Consider the following 13,757-nt stretch of genomic DNA (forward strand, 5'->3'; position numbering starts at 1 on the left):
CGTCGGAACTCATGGACGCAACTTAGCGAATCGTGGCACTAACGGCAGGTACCCGGGAAACTTGTTAACGCTTGAAAAACTTGATGAAAGATTTCCACGAGTCAAATTTACTCTTGAAGTTATAATTTGAAACATTTAAACTCGTTGTAAGAACGTAGTGGCCCATGGTTTACCTTTGTGATTCGTGAGTCTACCGTGGGCACTCTTTAACTCAGCAGGCAGGCAGCATCTCTGGAGAGAAGGAATGGGTGACGGGATGACGTTTCCAAATTTCTGCTGCGTCTTTGTGTTACTCCAGCACCGCCACCGCCTCCTTGCTGCACAATGGCAGCGAGTGCAGGGCCGAGATCCTGCCAAGTTTTTTTAAGTTCTAAATTGAATAACTTTCAATACTGAATCAGAATATACTTACTGTATGAGATGCTGTCCAGCTCCTCTATTTGAATCTTAAAACAGGCCTTCAAGAGTTGGCTCAAAAGTAACTTGGGAGAGAAACTTGGTAACTCGGGAGAGGAACTTGGTACATCGCAGAAATGAGAAGTAAACGGCAAACTTAAACATACACATGGGAACTCGTTTAAACTCGTCAACATAAACTTGGAATCTCGTAGACAACCACGAATTTGATTTTTTCTTTCACTCGGGATCACTCGTGGGTGGACTCGCACCGTGAGACAGGGCCATTAAGTAATGAAAATAATTAAAACTCATCTCAATATTTTTTACAAACTTTGAACATTTAAATTCATTAAAATATTACCATTATTTAAAGTAAAAAAGAAAAAAGAAAACAATAACATGTACCGATAGTTAGCTTTCCACCCAGGTCACTGATCGGTCTCGCAGGTACACCAGCATGGCTGGCAGATGCATAAACAAAGCATATTCAGATCCTTAACTTATTATGACTACCTCTTCATTCAATGGCAGTTCTACTTCAGATGGGGAAGTGTGATTTGCCAGCATAAAAAACAACCATATTCCATACCTCTTGGCTGAAGAGGAGCCCCATCAAGGCCATTGTTGGATGTTTTCTTTGAAGTTAACTGTAGTCCCTGAAGTCTGTTCCTATGTCCATTCCTGAATTGAATCTCTTTGGCCTTAGACTATCTCTTTGTCCTTTGGTTTTACTGTGTCTCAAGGTCCCAAGACCTTGAGCTTTAGATTCCTGCTGTAACCTCACCAATGTCCTATTTCTATTTCCACCATTAAGAAGCTCTTTAAATCCAACCTATTTGAAATCTTTCGGCATCTGCCCTCATCTCTCCTCCACTGCCTTAGATTCAATTAGTGTTTGATAAAGCTTTGAGAAACACATCGGACATATTGCCACATTAAAGTGGCCTTATAATAGATGTTGTTGATCTTACATTACAAGTACTACAATTATTTATCAAAATAATTTCAATTAATTAGTACGTACTGGTGGTATCAAATTCCAAGCCACCTCTGGTATCTTGACAAAATATTTTTGGTGTCCCTTTTCCCAGAGTCTGTTTCCCTTCTTCACTCTTCTGAATGGCCTCTTCGTTCTCAAAACCTATTACAGCGAAAATTGGAATGAAAACACAAGGCATATTTCTTCAATTTAAGAAACCGCTTGATAGAAACCCTGAAGAAAAATGTAATCATATTTTCAGATGAATTATGGCTAATATTTAAAACAACACAAACTGCTGGAGTAACTCAGCAGGTCAGTCAGCATCCCTGGAGAACATGGAGAGGTGACGTTTCGGGACAAAACCCTTCTTCAGGCTGAACGTGCTGTTCTTTGTTTCTACGTTATGGCTAAAACTTTATGTGTTCAGCCCTTTGGGAAATCTCCAGTGTTGATAATGATTCTCCCCACAATGGGAGAGGAGGAAGGTTGTAAAGCAGCAATCGGTTTCACTGGATGACTCCACATCAGCTATTATATTCCCGACGGATCAAGGAGAAGAGGCCAGCGCTCCAATTATTGCATGAGGGCGATAGGTTTGACACACAAAAGAGAATGATATAATCACTGAGACAATGGAGAGAGAATCATAGAAAAATAGAAACATAGAACATAGGTGCAGGAGTAGGCCATCCATCCCTTTGAGCCAGCACCGCCATTCAATATGATCATGGCTGATCATCGAAAATCAGCACCCCGTTCCTCCTTTTTCCACACATCCCTTGATTCCGTTAGCTCTTAGAGCCAAATCTAAGTCTCTCTTGAAAATGTCCAGTGAATTGGCCTCCACCTTTGTGGCAGAGAATTCCACAGATTCACAACTCTCTGTTTTTCCTCATCTCAGTCCTAAATGGCCTACCCCTTATTCTTAAACTGTAACCCCTGGTTCTGGACTCCCCCAACACGGGGAACCTTTTTCCCCGCATCGAGCCTGTCCAATCCCTTAAGAATTTTATCTGTTTCTATTAGAATCCCTCTCATCCTTCTAAACTGAAACAGAAATGTTTGTGGGTACATTTCTACAATGGGTTTTATTGAAAGCAATTGTAATTCTTTGCTGGATTCTTGCTCAAGCTAGAGGCAGAATATTGTGTTGGGCCGTTTCCCCTCTCTCATGTGTGACCTCCTTGTGATCTGGTAATGGAGACACGTTCCTTCTTCTTTGGCATCTGCTCCTGGACTTTCTGAATTGCAAAGTATGCAACGTGCTACATGCAATAATAATTCCTTTATGAATGCTTTGTATAGTATAACTACTTAAGTACGAGATTTTACTCATGAGAGTCAAGTGCCACATTTTTGGGATATTAATCTTTCACTGAGTACCACCTGTTGCGAAGATTCATTGTGTGCTGCCTGATCCTGGAATGTAAAAAGGCATTGGAAAAACATCATTTTTCACCACCTTTTAGATTCAAAATCCATGCACAGCATTGCTCTTTATATCCATTCCTTTTTCCCTGTTTTTCTCCGCATTCCTTTATTCTGGGTGAGAAAGTAGGTATAAGGCATTTTCACAATTTCTTATTTTGGCGGGGAGCTCCACCTCCCGAGAGATTCAAGCAAATGTCTGTACTGTTTTCCAACCACAATAGTCAGAGAATAATGCCCAGCACACTCCTAAATTTCAAAGGCAACTGAAAGTTGAGAAACTATCTCTATATTTTTTATTTTGGTACTCAATGAATATCCATGTGTTAATGTATGGAGGGACTGATAAAGGTAGGGTATATACTGTACAATGAATGGTAGACTTTACTAAGTACAGAGGAGCAGAGGATCTTGATTAGAGGAAATACACAAACTGCTGGAGTAACTCAGTTAGTTTCTGTATTATATAATTGAAGATCATGGTTAAGTGATGTTTCTGCTACAGACGCTCTACAGACCCAGGACCATGTTATGGCTCCTGATCCAAAATATATGATGGTGGTGTAGCAGTGGTCGAGGGTGTTTGGTCCTCTGGTGCAGCAGGAGACATGTTGGTGGAAGTTAGGGAGCGATTTCGTAAGGTTTGCTTTATTGCAGTCCCCAGCAATGGTGGTGAACGCCTCGGGGTAAGACGTCTGGTGTTTGTTGACGATGGCGTGCAACTCCTCCAGTGCCAGACGGACGTCTGCCTGGGGTGGGATGTAGACCGCGGTCAGGATGATGGAGGTGAGTTCCCTCGGAAGGTAGAAGGGACGGCACTTCACCGGCAGATGTTCAAGGTGCGGAGAGCAGGAGTTGGACAGGACTGCCACGTCTGAGCACCACACAGAGTTGACCATGAGGCAGGTACCCCCTCCTCTCGCTTTCCCAGATGCCTGCATATGGTCCATACGGTGGATGGAGAACCCTTCAAGCTGGACCGCTGAGTCTGGGGAGCTGGTGGTGAGCCATGTCTCTGTGAAACAAAACACAGAGCATTCCCTCAGCTCCCTTTGATAAAGCAGTCTTACCCTTAAGTCCTCCACTTTATTTTCAAGGGACTATGCGTACATTGGCCAGTAGGATAGTAGGGAGAGGGGGCCGAAGTCCCCTGTGCTTCAGTCTGACCTGAAGTCTTGCCCGTCTGCCACGTTTCCGGACACTGAAATGTAATGCTGAATGTTTCTATGTTTTCACGGAAGCCGGACCGGACACAGCTTACATACAGTGCATTCAGAAAGTATTCAAACTCCTTCACTTTTTCCACATTTTGTTACTTTACAGCCTTATTCTAAAATGGAAGATTCTTTTTTTTTTATCATCAATCTACACGCAAGACCCCATAATAAAAAAGTGAAAAACAGGTGTTTAGACATTTTTGCTAAGTAATTAAAAAGAAATAACTGAAATATCACATTTACATAAGTATTCAGACCCTTTACTCAGTACTTTGTTGAGGCACCTTTGGCAGCGATTACAGCCTCAAGTCTTCTTGGGTATGATGCTACAAGCTTGGCACATCTGTATTTGGGTAATTTCTCCCATTCTTCTCTGTAGTTCCTCTCAAGCTCTGTCAGGTTGGATGGGGAGCGTCGATGCACAGCTATTTTCAGGTTCCCGCAGAGATATTCGATCGGGTTCAAGTCCGGGCTTTGGCTGGGTCACTCAAGGACATTCACAGACTTGTCACAAAGCCACTCCTGCATTGTCTTGGCTGTGTGCTTAGGGTCGTTGTCCTGTTGGAAGGTAAACCTCTACCTCAGTCTGAGGTCCTGAACGCTCTGGAGCAGGTTTTCATCTTTTCCTCGATCCAGACTAGTCTACCATTTCCTGCCGCTGAAAAACATCCCCACAGAATGATGCTGCCACCACCATGCTTCACCGTAGGTATGGTATTGGCCAGATGATGAGCGGTGCCTAGTTTCCTCCAGTCGTGACACTTTTCATTCAGGCCAAAGAGTTCAATCTTGGTTTTATCAGACCAGAGAATCTTGTTTAGGTGCCTTTTGGGAAACTCCAGGCGGGCTGTCATGTACATTTTCCTGAGGAGTGGCTTCTGATCGGTGGAGTGCTGCAGATATAGTTGTCCTTCAGGAAGTTTCTCCCATCTCCACAGAGGAACTCTAGAGCTCTGTCAGAGTGACCATCGGGTTCTTGGTCACCTCCCTGATCAAGGCCCTTCTCCCCATATTGCTCAGTTTGGCCGGGCGGCCATCTCTATGAAGAGTCCTGGTGGTTACAAAGTTCTTCCATTTAAGGATGACGGAGGACACTGTGCTCTTCGGGACGTGTAATGCTGCAGAAATTGTTTTATACCCTTCCCCAGATCGGTGTCTCGCCACAATCATGTCTTGGAGGTCTACGGACAATTCCTTCGTCTTCATGGCTTGGTTTTTGCTTTGACATACATGGTCAACTGCGGATCGTTATATAGAAAAGTGTGTGCCTTTCTAAATCATGTACAATCAATTTAATTTACCACTTGTGGACTCCAATCAAGTTGTAGAAACATCTCAAGGATCATCAATGGAAACAGGATGCACCTAAGCTCAATTTTGAATGTCATAGCAAATACTTATGTACATGTGATATTTCAGTTATTTATTTGTAATTTATTTGCAAAAATTTCTAAACATCTGTTTTGCATTTTATTATGAGGTATGTGTAGATTGATGATAAAAAATGTAATCCAATTTAGAATAACGCTCTGACATAACAAAATGTGGAAAAGGTGAAGGGGTCTGAATACTCTCTGAATGCACTACACAATATACATATATATACATATACACATACACACACACAATCACACACACATACATACACACAAAAAATAAACAATAGTAGTGCAATAATACCAATAATAATAATAATAATAATAATAATAATAGTCTATTGTAGTTTAGAGCTTGTCTGAGGTGGTAGTGTTTAATAGCCTGATGGCTGTAGGGAAGAAGCTGTTCCTGAACCTGGACGTTACAGATTTTAGGTTTCTGTTTCTTCTTTCCGGCTATGCTCTACACTTGCTTTGTATGGGGAATGTGCCATCAGGTATGCATTTATTTTTCAATAGACAGGAGTCTATAGGTGCAGGAATAGGCCATTCAGCCCTTCAAGCCAGCACGGCCATTCACTGTGATCATAGCTGATCATCCACAATCAGTACCCCGTTGCTGCCTTCTCCCCATATCCACTGACTCAGCTATCTTTAAGAGCTCTATCTACCTCTCTCTAGAAAGCATCCAGAGAATTGGCCTCCATTGCCTTCTGAGGCCGAATTCCACAGATTCACAACTCTTTGTGTGAAAACGTTGTTCCTCATCTCCATTCTAAATGCCTACCCCTTATTCTTAAACTGTGGCCCCTGGTGCTGGACTCCCCCAACATCAGGAACATGTTTCCATGTCCAATCCCTTAATAAGGTTATATGTTTCAATAAGATCTCCTCTCATCCTTCAAAATCCTTCCAGTGTATACATAGAAACATAGAAACATAGAAAATAGGTGCAGGAGGAGGCCATTCGGCCCTTCGAGCTAGCACTGCCATTTATTGTGATCATGACACTTCTGACACCATGTAAACAGGAGATGTACATGCCATGTAATCCAAGATCATCTTTAATCAGTATGCAGACTTTAACAGTACAGTAGATTGTTAGTTGTCAGAGCATCCTGACTGCTATCCGAACTGAGCAGTGCAGGAAGTGGGTGTTAATATAAATGATACAGTAAGGTGGGGTTAGTGATGCTTACCTATATATGATTGGTTGTCATGCATAAACCAATCTACAGTCCCCTATCAATAACCCATGCCTGCCTTCTCCCCATATCCCTTGACTCCACTGCCCTCTGTGGCAAGGAATTCCATAAATTCACAACTCTCTGGGTGAAAAAGTTTTTTCTCACCTCAGTCTTAAATGACCTCCACTTTATTCTAAGACTGTGGCCCCTGGTTCTGGACTCGCCCAACATTGGGAACATTTTTCTTGCATCTAGCTTGTCCAGTCCTTTTATAATTTTATATGTTTCTATAGGTTGCAAAAATTTCTAAACACCAGTTTTATTATGGGGTATTGTGTGTAAATTGATGATAAAAAAAAAAAGAATTTAATCCATTTTAGAATAAGGCTGTAATGTAACAAAATATGGAAAAAGTGAAGGGGTCTGAATACTTTCTGAATGCTATATATATGTGTGTGTGTGTGTGTGTGTGTGTGTGTGTGTGTGTGTGTGTGTGTGTGTGTGTGTGTGTGTGTGTGTGTGTGTGTGTGTGTGTGTGTGTGTGTGTGTGTGTGTGTGTGTGTGTGTGTGTGTGTGTGTGTGTGTGTGTGTGTGTACTAGTGAGTGTGTGTATATATACACAATTATCATTTGTTTCTCGCTCCTTTATTTTATTGTTTACTGTGTACAATGTTTACATATTCTGTTGTGCTGCAGCAAGTAAGAATTTGATAGTTCTATCTGGGACACATGACAATAAAACACTCTTGACTTTGGTTTAGTTTTGTTTAGTTTAGAGATACAGCCCTTTGGCCCACCGATTCCGCGCTGATCAGTGATCCCCACACATTAACATTATCCTACACCCACGAGGGACAATTTTTACATTTACCAAGCTAGTTAACCTACAAACCTATACCTTTTTTGAATGTGGGAGGAAACCGAAGCATCGGAGAAAACCCATGCAGATCACGGGGAGAACGTATGAACTACGTACAGACAAACCCGGGTCTCCAGCACTGCGATCGCTGTAAGGCAGCAACTCCATTGCTGCGCAACTGTGACTGCCCTATATTTCTTATTTTGCTCTTGACTCATTTGGGCACCCTGACCCTAATCCTGTTTACAAGCCATCACCTATCACCCAATTCACAAACTGCTACCCAGCCCATTCTCTCCTTTTCTCCCAAATCCGTTGGACCCACACGGAGTTGGCCGCGGCTTAAACACTACATGTTTTTTTTCAAATGTGCTGCATATTGGAGCTGCACTCAAAGGAAAACCTTAACCTTGCCTCATAAATGCTACTGCATTTTCTACTGACAGACCATAATTATAGAGAGTCCGTTGCCTGCTGTGAAATAAATAATTAAAGTGTTTGTATTGGCAATGATGAACTTAGAGGTACTTGGCACCATTGAGTTCATATGCCAACTTAGGACTGTAAGAAGACACTATCAAATGGGTGATATCAATTAATCACCTCCCAATAATCTATAGTAGAATATAGAAATAATATTTAAAAGATGAAAAATGTAATGCACAATATTAAATATAGTTTAGACGTTAGACTGGAGATACAGTGTGGAAACAGGCCCTTCGGCACTATCTTAAACACTGAGGACAAATTACAATTTTACCAAAGCCAACTGACCTATAAACCTGTGCGTCTTTGGAGTGTGGGAGTACCCAGAGGAAACCATACAGACAGCACCCGTAGTCAGGATCAAACCCGGGTTTCTGGCACTGTAAGACAGCAACTCTACCACTGTGCCACTGTGCCACCCCATAATGGATACATAGAAACATAGAAACATAGAAATTAGGTGCAGGAGTAGGCCATTCGGCCCTTCGAGCCTGCACCGCCATTCAATATGATCATGGCTGATCATCCAACTCAGTATCCCGTACCTGCCTTCTCTCCATACCCTCTGATCCCTTTAGCCACAAGGGCCACATCTAACTCCCTCTTAAATATAGCCAATGAACTGGCCTCAACTACCCTCTGTGGCAGAGAGTTCCAGAGATTCACCACTCTCTGTGTGAAATATTTTCATTATTAGAGGCATCTATAATGGTTACACACAGTAACCCTGAACTGCATAGATTTGGTGGTCAAACAATTGGTCTAAATGATATTGTACACAGAAATCCACATCGACTTTACATCTACCAGTGAGTGCGACCATGACCCATTCAGGGATTACATTTGGAAAGGGTTCAGCCATCAGACAGGTACAGCAAAGTCTGAACGTGACTAAGCAAATTCCTGATCATTATAAACTCGGCACAAGCATGCCCTTTGTCTCCTCAGTTCACAATTCCTCAGCTTTCTAGGCCGGCATACAAGGAACAAGTCTTCAGTGTAACAGAGAACTCATTGCTTGCAGGAGTAATCAATCAAAAACCTGTTATAACATTACCATTAAAGGGCAGGACAACAAATGAACCAGACAGATGGAGTACTGTGCACTCTCAGAAATTCTTTTTTTTTTACCTACCACAACTTGAGGGCAGTTTGTGACACATATTACATATCATTTAATGGTCAAAAGCTTCCACTGTGTGTTCCCATTTCCCTATAGTCCTATTTATAAACTATAATTGGCTGTCTTGAATACACAAAATTTACTGCTGTCTTTTAACATATAGGAATGATTTGAAAACTATTAAACGGTCTGAGTTTGTCCTCATTGCATTTGGTGGTTACCTTTGAAAACTTTATCAAAAAGAACCGAGTATGTGTGCGTGTGTGTGGCATGTTTTGTATAAAAGATAACGAGCGTTCTCTTTCAGGATCAATGAAACTTTAGATCCAATTTTACATCCATTGTGACATGAGAAGAAAAATTGAGATATAATGCTTTTATAACCCCGCTCCTGCCAATATCTAGATTGTTACCATTTTAATAACTTCTGCGAAACTGGTACCCCAGGCTAACACAGAAATTCAGATGACTTTATAAGGTAATGTAAGTAATCCGCAGAGTGTCAAGAGTCAAGAGAGTTTTATTGCCATGTGTCCCAGATAGGACAATGAAATTCTTGCTTGCTGCAGCACAACAGAATATGTAAACAAAATACAGAACAGGAGATAAAAGTTCAGTGTGTCTATATACCATAGATCATATATACACACAACAAATAAACAGATAAAGTGCAATAGGCTGTTATTGTTCAGAGTTTGATTGATGGTGAGTTTAATAGCCTGATTGCTGTGGGGAAGAACCTGTTCCTGAACCTGGATGTTCATTTTATTTTTATTGTTTGTTTGCTGGATGTTTTATTTTATATGCCGTTAATTAAGCATCTACTGTATAGGATGCTGGCATTAATGGAACATTTAATGACATTTATTGCTCCAGATTCAGGGATAGTTTCTTCCCAGATGTCAGCTGGCAACTGAATGCTCAGCTAGAGCGCAGTCCTCCCATCTACCTCTGAAGAAGTGTCTCGACCAGAAACGTCATCCATTCCTTCTCTCCAGAGATGTTGCCTGTCCCGCTGAGTTTCTCCAGTATTTTGTGTCTACTTCACATCTACCTCATCGGTCCTTTGAACTATCTTTATCGCACTTTATCCTTCATCTGTACACCATGGACGGCTTGATAGTATTCATGTATAGTCTTTTCTTTGACTGGAAGAGTATACCTTGGTACACATGACAATAATAAACTAAAATAACTAAAATGACTAAATTATTGTTCATTTCTAATTATCCTTAATCGAAAAAGGACACAATGTCCTGACCTGAAATATCACCTATCCATGTTCAACAGAGATGCTGCCTGACCCACTAAGTTACTCCATCCCGTTGTGTCCTTTGTGTAAACCAGCATCTGTAGTTCATTGATTCTACTATCCTTAATCAAAGTAGTCCTCTGGGTGAAGGTATTGCCATAGTTCTCTTTAAAAAAGTTCTAGAATTTTGACACAGTGACAATGAAAAAAATGCCACAAGCTTTCCAAGTCAAGATAGTGTATAAGTTGGAGAGGAACTTCCAGATGGTGAAGTTCACTGAACGATATTTGTGATATTGTGCAGTCTACCCAACAATGTTAATTGGGTCACTGCAAGTCACTAACAAAGTCAATTTAAAATTTAAAGCTAATTATAATGTGACTGGAAAGTATCAGTGCTTAAAAATTGCCCCCAATCCTGCTCAACAATTCCCAAACATTTGTGAGCACCCCACCTACATTTAATCAATCTGCACCAGCAAAATCAATAGTCATCCGCTTGAAGCGCAAAGTGTTTATGAGAAAAATAATGATGATACAAAAGTTAGTAGTTTTGCAGATAGTGAAGATGGTTCTGAACAATTGCAGCAGGATCTGGATCGATTGACCTTGTGGGGGAAGGAATAGTTGATGTAATTTAGTACAGAGAAGTGTGAGGTGTTGCATTTTGGGACGTCAAACAAGGGCAGGACTTAAATAGTGAATGGTAGGCCTCTCGGTAGTATCGTAGAGCAGAGGGATCTAGGAGTACCAGTGCATGGTTCCAGGAAGGTCGACTCGCAGGTAGTTAAGGTGGCCTTATCTATGGCTCTATAACAAAAGTCAAAGTCAAAGTCAATTTTATTCGTCAAGTACACCCGAAGGTGCAGTGAGATGAATTTGCCAGCAATGATACACTAACAAAGAACACACAATACACAATAAGAGTTAACACAAACATCCACCACAACATTCTTCACTGTGGTGGAAGGCGCAAAGTTTAGCCAGTCCTCCTCCTTTGTTCACCCGTGGTTGAGGCCATGAACCCTCTGTAGTCACCACTACGGATGGCCCGATGTACTGGCCCTCTTGTAGGGATAATCCAAACTCCGACGTCGGGAAGGTCGAGCATGAAAACACGTTCCCTTTCAATGCGGCATCCAACAGATTCATTTAATTTTGAAGATTGCAAGGAGAATACCATTTCAAAAAGCTTACTTTTTCAAAAATCTGGCAGTTAATTTTGAGAAGATCTGAAGGGTCCCCACCCAAAACGTTGCTTATACATTCCTTCCAGAGATGCTGCCCGACCCGCAGAACTACTCCAGAACTTTGTGTTTTGTTAAGAAATAAATATTTGTTTTCTACCTGCCTCTTATGTCGCCCAAACTGACTTAGCCATGGCAAGAAAATGAATCAATTACACCAAATATAAATTGAATCTGACTGCAATAAATTTGTGACAAGAAATTAAAAAAAAAACTATGTAAACTTGCGGGTATATTTGTAGTTGTTCACGAAGGACTGTTCAAAATGCAGGGACTAAAAGCCATGTAATTAAAATGAAAAGCGGAAAACAAATTGCCAGACGAACTCAGGGGACTGAGCAGTGACTATGGGGGGTGGGGGGGGGGGATGGTTCTGGTTGAGACCCAGAATCAGGACTGAACGTGGAAAGGGAGTGGTGAGACAGGGGCCAGTAAGTGATGGGTGGACTGAGCAGGGGTGAAGAAATGGTGGACAGATGAAGCAGATAAAGAGGGGATGGGTGGAGTGGGAGACATAGGCAGCAGGGTGATAGGTGGAAGCAAAGTAAAAAATAAAGGCAGTTTGAGCCAGTTGGGGGGAAGGGAGGGTAAAGGTGAAGACAGTTGCTGAAGGGTGATACATGGGAACACAAAGACCACCAGTATTGGAATCTGATGAGTAAAGAAGGTGGTAAAGGGAACCAAGAGGAGAGGTGAAGGCCAGATGGAACCAGGTGGAGGAGGGGATCCGGTGGGTAAAATGTAAGGGTGGTAGGTGGATGGAACCAGATGGGGAGGAGATGGAGATCTGTGTGAGTAGTGAAAGTTGTTTGACTTGAAGGATTGTTCAAAAGGGACAATTTACAATTTTACCCAAGCTAATTAACCTACAAACCTGTACGTCTTTGGTGTGTGGGAGGAAACCGGAGCTCCCGGAGTAAACCCACGTGGTCACGGGGAGAACGTATAAACTCCGTACAGACAGCGCTCGTAGTCAGGATTGAACCTGGGTCTCTGGAGCTTTTTGACAGCAACTCAACCACTGCACCATTGTAAGGGGCCGCCTTGCAGGGCCTTATTGTAATAACAACCATATTTTTAGCACCACATATCAAGGCAACTATTTAGTGCAGAAATGCAGAGATGTTAAGGAAGGAGGACAGGCAGTGTCTGCACACTTGATGAACTGAAGATTTCCCAGTGAGCTGATGCAACTTCAGCAGACTGATAGACTGAAGATTTGGAAATAGACTTTCCAAATATCACATAGATTTGGAAATAGAAATTTGCGTATCATTTATCAATCAGGAGATTCCTTCCCCCTTGTAGGGTTAAATATAGGTGTAGAACATCAATCCAAGGTGAGTTGGATGAATGCAATATCCTTCTTTTGTGTTCACTTCACTATTAGTAGCGGGTGCTGAATAAGCAATGCATTCACAGCATGCCACATCCACTCTCATATCCTTTGTAGGTTAGAGGTCATCAACAGCTATTTCCTGCACATTACACTCCGTTAACTCATTCACTACATAATGCCATTGGGAACAAATATAATAAAGCCATCTGGTATCCTCCTGGAAGCACATCTGAAGCAGAGACCGGAGTTGTTCCAATTTTTTGACTCTATCTTTGGGCGATATGACGTGTTCAGCAACTTAATCAGATACTAAAAGAGCATAACAAATTACTCTGCAATAAAGCACACAGAAGCGTTTACTTACTTGTTTTACAAGAAATATTTGTGATATCCTGCACACAAGCCATCAGTCGAAATTCTGTCCACACTTCCTATAATGACAGTCATATGATTTATAAGATTGTGTTTTCGGCAAAGCTCATTGATATTAGCACCACGAGGCAACTTGGAAGAACAGGTAGCTCAGACCTGGTAGTACTAAGGGTCATATCTAAAAGTTGTTTGAACAGGGCTGCAAGTTTCATAAGGTCATAAGGACTAGGAATAGATTTAGGCCATTTGGCCCATCAAGTCTACTTCGCCATCAATTATGGCTGATCTATTTCTCCCTCCTAGCCCCATTCTCCTGCCTTCTCCCCATTCTCCTGCCTTCTCCCCATAACTTCTGACACCCGTACTAATCAAGAATCTATCTATCCAAAGAAAATGCGATGAGCATTCGAATTAGGAGCAGAAATTAGATGTCCACTGTCTAGTGAATGCACTCCATCCAGAGGATGATATATTTTTTTTGACCAAAACT

Source organism: Leucoraja erinacea, chromosome 2 (genome assembly GCF_028641065.1).
Source record: "Leucoraja erinacea ecotype New England chromosome 2, Leri_hhj_1, whole genome shotgun sequence".
Classification (NCBI taxonomy): Eukaryota; Metazoa; Chordata; class Chondrichthyes; order Rajiformes; family Rajidae; genus Leucoraja; species Leucoraja erinaceus.